Here is a 6177-nt window from a genome sequence, read left to right as displayed (position 1 = left end):
ATTCTTAGAGCTGCGCCTTGCAAGGCCTAGGCCGGGCCTTAAACCATTGGGTCACGTTGCTCTGTAACGCTCACCCACGCCCTTCTCCATTTTAAACCCCATTATGATCCAGCAGAGTTTCATTTGATGTTATCACCTCAGTGGTTGTAAGGAGCTGATCAAAGAGAAATCCACGTTAATGAGCTTTGCCCGGTGACCTGAGCGTGCTTCCATGAGAAATCTCCCTGCGTCAGCCGGGCCTGAGGAGCCTGTCAGAGGCACAGACCCCTCCCAGCTCTGGGGACACTGTCAGCATTTTAAGGAATCTGTCAGAGGCACAGACCCCTCCCAGCTCTGGGGACACTGTCAGCATTTTAGGAATCTGTCAGAGGCACAGACCCCTCCCAGCTCTGGGGACACTGTCAGCATTTTCAGGAATCTGTCAGAGGCACAGACCCCTCCCAGCTCTGGGGACACTGTCAGCATTTTCAGGAATCTGTCAGAGGCACAGACCCCTCCCAGGACACCGTCAGCATTCCCCCAGAGCCTGGCGGGGATCTCGACGTGAAATTCATCTCGTGATACGTTATTCTCTGCTCAGCCAGCCCTTAATGACTGCAGCTCCAGGCCAAAGCCAGGATCCTAAAATGAGGCCGTCAACATCACCCAATTACTGCTGTTATTAAAAATGCCAAGTGTAATCATAATAATAATTAGGCACTTATTATGCAGCGCTGCCTAAGGAATAGACTCTAAGTGTGTAAGATGTCATGCAAGCCCTATTAGCAGAGCTGGGCAATCTCACCACCTCCACAGCACTGCAGAAGATAAAATTGCATTTAAATGTGGATTGCCTGCATAAATCCAGTCACCTTCTGAGGGTTTACTTTGTTTCTTTCTTTCTTCCTTTTATTTGGTTGCTTATTTTACTATTACAGCTGGTTGTACCCTCTCTAAGTTTACCTCTGGCCACTAATGCCCTCACAGAGACTCTGAGCATAGAGAAATATCTCCCTTTGATCTGTTATTTATTATCAAACAATTATGCAGACAGACAAGTTACACCCACAGTCAGTTGGTGCCTCACATGCCAGAAAAGCAGTGGTCCAGAAGAGAAGGAACACACTCAGCACCAGCTGCTTTTTATTGACTTCAGGCAAATACTTCCCCCTCCTTGGGCTTCTGTTGGGCCTAAACCCCACAGACTTTGTGAAAACACTTGAGTAAAAGTCCTACAGAAATGTGCTAATTAAAAATGTCATAAGTGTGCTAATTATGTTGAAGATTACCATGTCCCCAGCTGATCTGTTCCCAAGTTGCCATTTGAAAGCCAAGCTTCCAGTTCCTTCCAAATGTACATGGAGAAAGCTGATATGGCTCCTTTGTCCCAATCTCCTGCACTGCATCCTCAGCATAATCTCCCTGGTTTTGCAACATTGGGGCAAAACCACAGCTTTTGAAAGAGATTAGGTGGTGTAACTTGGCTCCAGCCATCGTTCAATGCTGGCATCTGTTTTATTGCTTTATATATTGTGGAATTGAGGGAGATTATCTTCTAATTATTCCCTGTAGTCTGCAAGACAGATGGAGAGGGGGGAAAAAAAAAGCAAATTGTGTTTCATCAACGTGCTGCCAGTGTGTGCTCAAACTTCAATCTCTTTTCTGGTCGCTGTCCCAGACATGACAGAAGTGTGGGAATCATCTGCAGATGGGATTTTGGATCTGTAAGACAAGGGTCCTTACAGCTCCTCACAGACTGTACTTGCACGAGTGGCCACAGAATATTCAGGGTTTATATTAGTTTTGTTTTTCCAGCATGGATTTTATGGTCAGGGAAGAAAACCTGTTGAGTGCAGAGAGAGCATCCAGCCAAACTCAGCCAGCCTCCAGCAGAAGCTTCTCAGGACAACTGAGACAACATCTGAGATCATTTCAGCCTGGCCTGCCCCTACTGCACACAACCACCACAGCTTATTTCAGTGGGAACCAACCTCATCTATTTATTTTTGGGCTTGTCTGGAAAGTGGATTTAGCTTTTGATTTTCTCCCTATCCTTGCATTGGCACACAACACAATCCTTTGATTTTCCTGGCGAAAGTTCCACATGGATTTGAGGTGGAGGCATTTTCCTTTTCACATTTTCTATTCGAAATAGCTCCTGCTCTGCTGTGGGGTCACAAAATGAAACTTTTCTGTGGGGACAGGGGTGAAGAGCAAGAGGGACATTTTATAGGATGTCAAGGCCCAGATGAATGAAACAGTGAGGAAAGCAAGCTAGGGAGGAAAAATCCAAAAGAAACCGAGAGGACAGAAAGAGTCAGCTGAGGAAAATGCTGAGTTTCTAATCAAGCATTTAGTTGGGCCTAAACTTGCTCCTAAATACAACTTCAGCTGACCCTTTTTGCCCTTTTTTTGCCCCAAAAAGGGGTAGAGCTGCTGGTGGGGTGCTCCTGCTTCTTGCAGAGCTCAGGGTCCACCCTCCCTCCTTCCCCAGGTACAGCCCCAGGGAGGGGAGCTCCTCTGGATGTGTTAATCCTCAAAGTAGAGATGCTCCTGTGAGTTCCATGACATCAAACACTGGGAGGGGAGGGGTAATTAGTGCCCCAGTGACTGCAGAGTCGTCAGCAAAATCCTGGTTCTGAGCACCAGGCTTTTAATGGGTCATGAGGAAATGGTGTGGGGCTGCTGGGGAAGTCTCTGCTCAGCAGGAACAAGAGGAATGGGCTGATTGAATAAATAATATGATAATTTAATGTCAATGAAATGTCAGCCAGTTTGGGGAGGGCTGTGTTCATCTCCAGTGGCAATGGTGGGGTTCTCTGACCTCTCTGACCTTCTTGCCTATAAATCCACACCTGTCCTTATCTTCAGAGATTTTTCTTTGCACCTATTTCTGTTTGTTCTTTACTTTTAGAATGGTCTGGAAGAGAACTCCCAGGGACCTTGAAGCTGTGAACAGGCTGGGATCTGGGATCCAATCCTAGGAGAAGCACCAGGAAAAGAGATGTTCACACATCCTCTGAGAGGAAGATTTTCAGAAGACTTCACTCACTGGGGAAGAGATCTTAGTGCAGTTCCTTATCCTTTCTTACCCAGGGACATTCAGGGAGGCCGGACTGTGGTCAGTGGTCAGGGCTAAGCCTGGGGTCAGCCTGGAGAAGGGAGACAGAGTGATGGGGGAAAACAGAGATCAGGAACAGGAAACGAAGATTTTTCCAGGCAAAAAGGGAGGAGAATGAGGGGATTGGAAACCAGAGTGATGCTCAGGAACCCTGCAAGTGCTGTGTGCCAAGCAAGGAGCAGGCAAGGCTCAAGCAAGGGCAATACAAGGCTCTTCTGATGCCTTCAGTTTTAGTTTTTATATTTCCCAGACTCTGCCCTGCATTAGGATATAACTCTGAACTCCACACAAAGTGTTCCAGGCTCTGTATTGGTGTGTGACTCTGAACTCCACACAAAGTGTTCCAGGCTCTGTATTGGTGTGTGACTCTGAACTCCACACAAAGTGTTCCAGGCTCTGTATTGGTGTGTGACTCTGAACTCCACACAAAGTGTTCCAGGCTCTGTATTGGTGTGTGACTCTGAACTCCACACAAAGTGTTCCAGGCTCTGTATTGGTGTGTGACTCTGAACTCCACACAAAGTGTTCCAGGCTCTCTCCCAGCCCAGGCACACACAACAATCCTTTTCCAGCCCCAGAACCAAGGACACGCTGCAGCTCCAGCCCCAAAAAGTGCAAACAGGGAATTGAGGAGAGAATCTGGGAGGGTGGGACTGCAGAACCTGGAGCTGCAATTGGACAATGAACCCTAAGGTGGGAATGGAACAAAACTGGTAAAAGTGAGAAAACTTGGGACCAAGAGTCCATTTTGGGTGGGATGGTGGAGGCACAGCTGAGCTCTTGCACTGCCCAAGGTGAATCCTGTGAAGGATTTTAATAAATCCCTGCTTTATTCCTTAAATTCTGCCCAGCCCCTGCTCCAGGAGCCTCTCATTTCACCCAGGAGTACAAGCCATGGGTGAAGGTGACTCACAGGAGCAATCAGGGAAATTCAGGAATCCATCCAGCTCAGAGACCAGCACCCCCTGGTCAGGCTGGTCCAGGCAGGGCTCCCAGGGGCCCTGCAGGACTGACAGCTCACCTGATCCAGATGCAAATCCACACAGGGGCCCAGGGCCAGGAAAAATAAAACAAGGCATCAACCAGTGCTGATGATGTTTCAAGTCCTTTTTTAATATCATCCCTTTGGCCACAACATTGGGCAACAGTTTAGGGGGCCAAGTGAAAGAAAGGGCATTGTGGTGGCCCAGTTTAGTGATAAAAACAAGATAAACATGAAAACCCTATCAAAGCTGAAGAGCAGAATCCACTGAGTGCTTCTCCACGATGATCTTTGTACTCTCCTTGTCTGTTGCTGCTGCACCTTTTTTTAGTGCCCATTCAGTGTCCTCAGCTCTTTTTCTTTGCTCCTCCCCTGCATTGTGGCAAAATCCCAGGGAATGTCCAGGGAGATTTCTGACCACTGTGTGGTGGTTCCTTTAGAGAAACCTTCACAGATTATGGACCAAAACATTCCCTATTTCCAGAACTGTTTCTAGAAGAAGACTGAGCCAGAGGAAATAATCTATAAAATGAAAGCCACTGCAGAGTATGTGATGAAAGGAAATTACTTCATGATCAAGGCAGTTTGATCATGATCTGTGGGAATTTGTTTCTGAGTGTGGGGAGATGCTCTGGGTCAGCCCAGGGTGGTGCCCCCAGCTCTGAGTGCTTTGGACCAGGAGATCTCCCAGGTTTGCCAGGTCCTTCTGCTCTGCCAGCTGATGGATTCAGCTGCTGACAGCCAAAGGAGCAGAAATGACAGAAGGCAGAAATGGCAGACAGAAATGCTGGACAGAACAGCTCAGAAAGACACAGCACAGGGGAGCAGCACTTTGGGCTGTTTTCAGCTGGATTTGTTGGGTTTCCATGTGAACAGCTACAAAATGGTTTGGCCAGACAGGGCCATAAGTGTTTCCCTTATGTCTCTGCTTTCTGTAAAAATTCAAGTTACTTTTTAACCTCTTCTCTGTCCAAGTAAATGACCTTTGGCCCTTTGGATGCTTAAAATTTTGGTGGTCTTGAACACAGCTAAGTTGCCCAAGATCCAAAAGAAAACTCTGCACTGGCCAATGTGAAGTCAAAATTCCTGGTTGTTCCCACCACTGAGTTATCTATAATTAATTCATACAAAAATTACAGGGACCTGGTAGATCCAAGGGAAAATAAAATGTTCATCTGATCCTTTGGACCTAATTCAATTTTCTGTGCCCCCCACACAAAGACACCTGTGGTTTTCCTGCTCAATCAGAACAATTTGTACAACACTGAAGGAAAGTTGCCCCATCTGGTAAAGTCCTTGCTGAACAAGGGTGGATTTATTGTTGCTATGTGATTCCTTAATCCCTTCATATTGTTTGTGATGTGGGGCGGGATGAACATAACTGAAACACAGGGTTTAATTACATCCAGAGGCTTTTGATGCTCTTAAGAAAGGAGAAAGACTCGTGGAGTTAAGAACTGGGCCAACAGCAGGTAGGAGCTTTTAAGGCTTCTCCTTCTTGAGCACATTATTTGGGTTTCCCCACAGGCAGCTCTGCTAGAAAAAAACAAATTAATCTGTCATACACAGGGACTAGATTCAGAACAGGTTATGTGCCATGAGACAGCAGCAGCTGAGTTTGGGGGAATTTAATTGAGACCTGATGCCAGCCCTTTGCAAATCAATGGAAATATCTTACAGCATCTCACACCCCAAGTGAAATTGGAATTTTTATTTATTTTCAAACCGAATTGGGAGTGCAAAAAATCATTTGATGTTGAAAGAGAGATACAAGTTGTGGATTTGGAGTCAGTGCATGGAGCGTTTTCTTCTCTGCTGAGTTGTTTCTGAGAGGTGTTTCTCTTTCCATTCACACCCACAGCTCACTCATGTGGCAGTGGAGATGTTCCTTTATTCTCACATCTCATGCAGGCAGAGGAAATCATGCCTTGAAGCTGAAAAGTGCAAATTACACAGCAAAAGCAGCCAGCAATCAGAATTCCTGTAATGGTTACAGCCATGAAAACACTGTCACATCCTCAGAGCCCTGTTGCCACCATCCAAACCATCCTGGCTCCACTTGAAGTACAGTCAAAGAAATGACATTTCCTGTTCT

This window comes from Catharus ustulatus, chromosome 15 (assembly GCF_009819885.2).
Source record: "Catharus ustulatus isolate bCatUst1 chromosome 15, bCatUst1.pri.v2, whole genome shotgun sequence".
Lineage (NCBI taxonomy): Eukaryota > Metazoa > Chordata > Aves > Passeriformes > Turdidae > Catharus > Catharus ustulatus.
Note: the sequence above shows the minus strand (reverse complement) of the source record.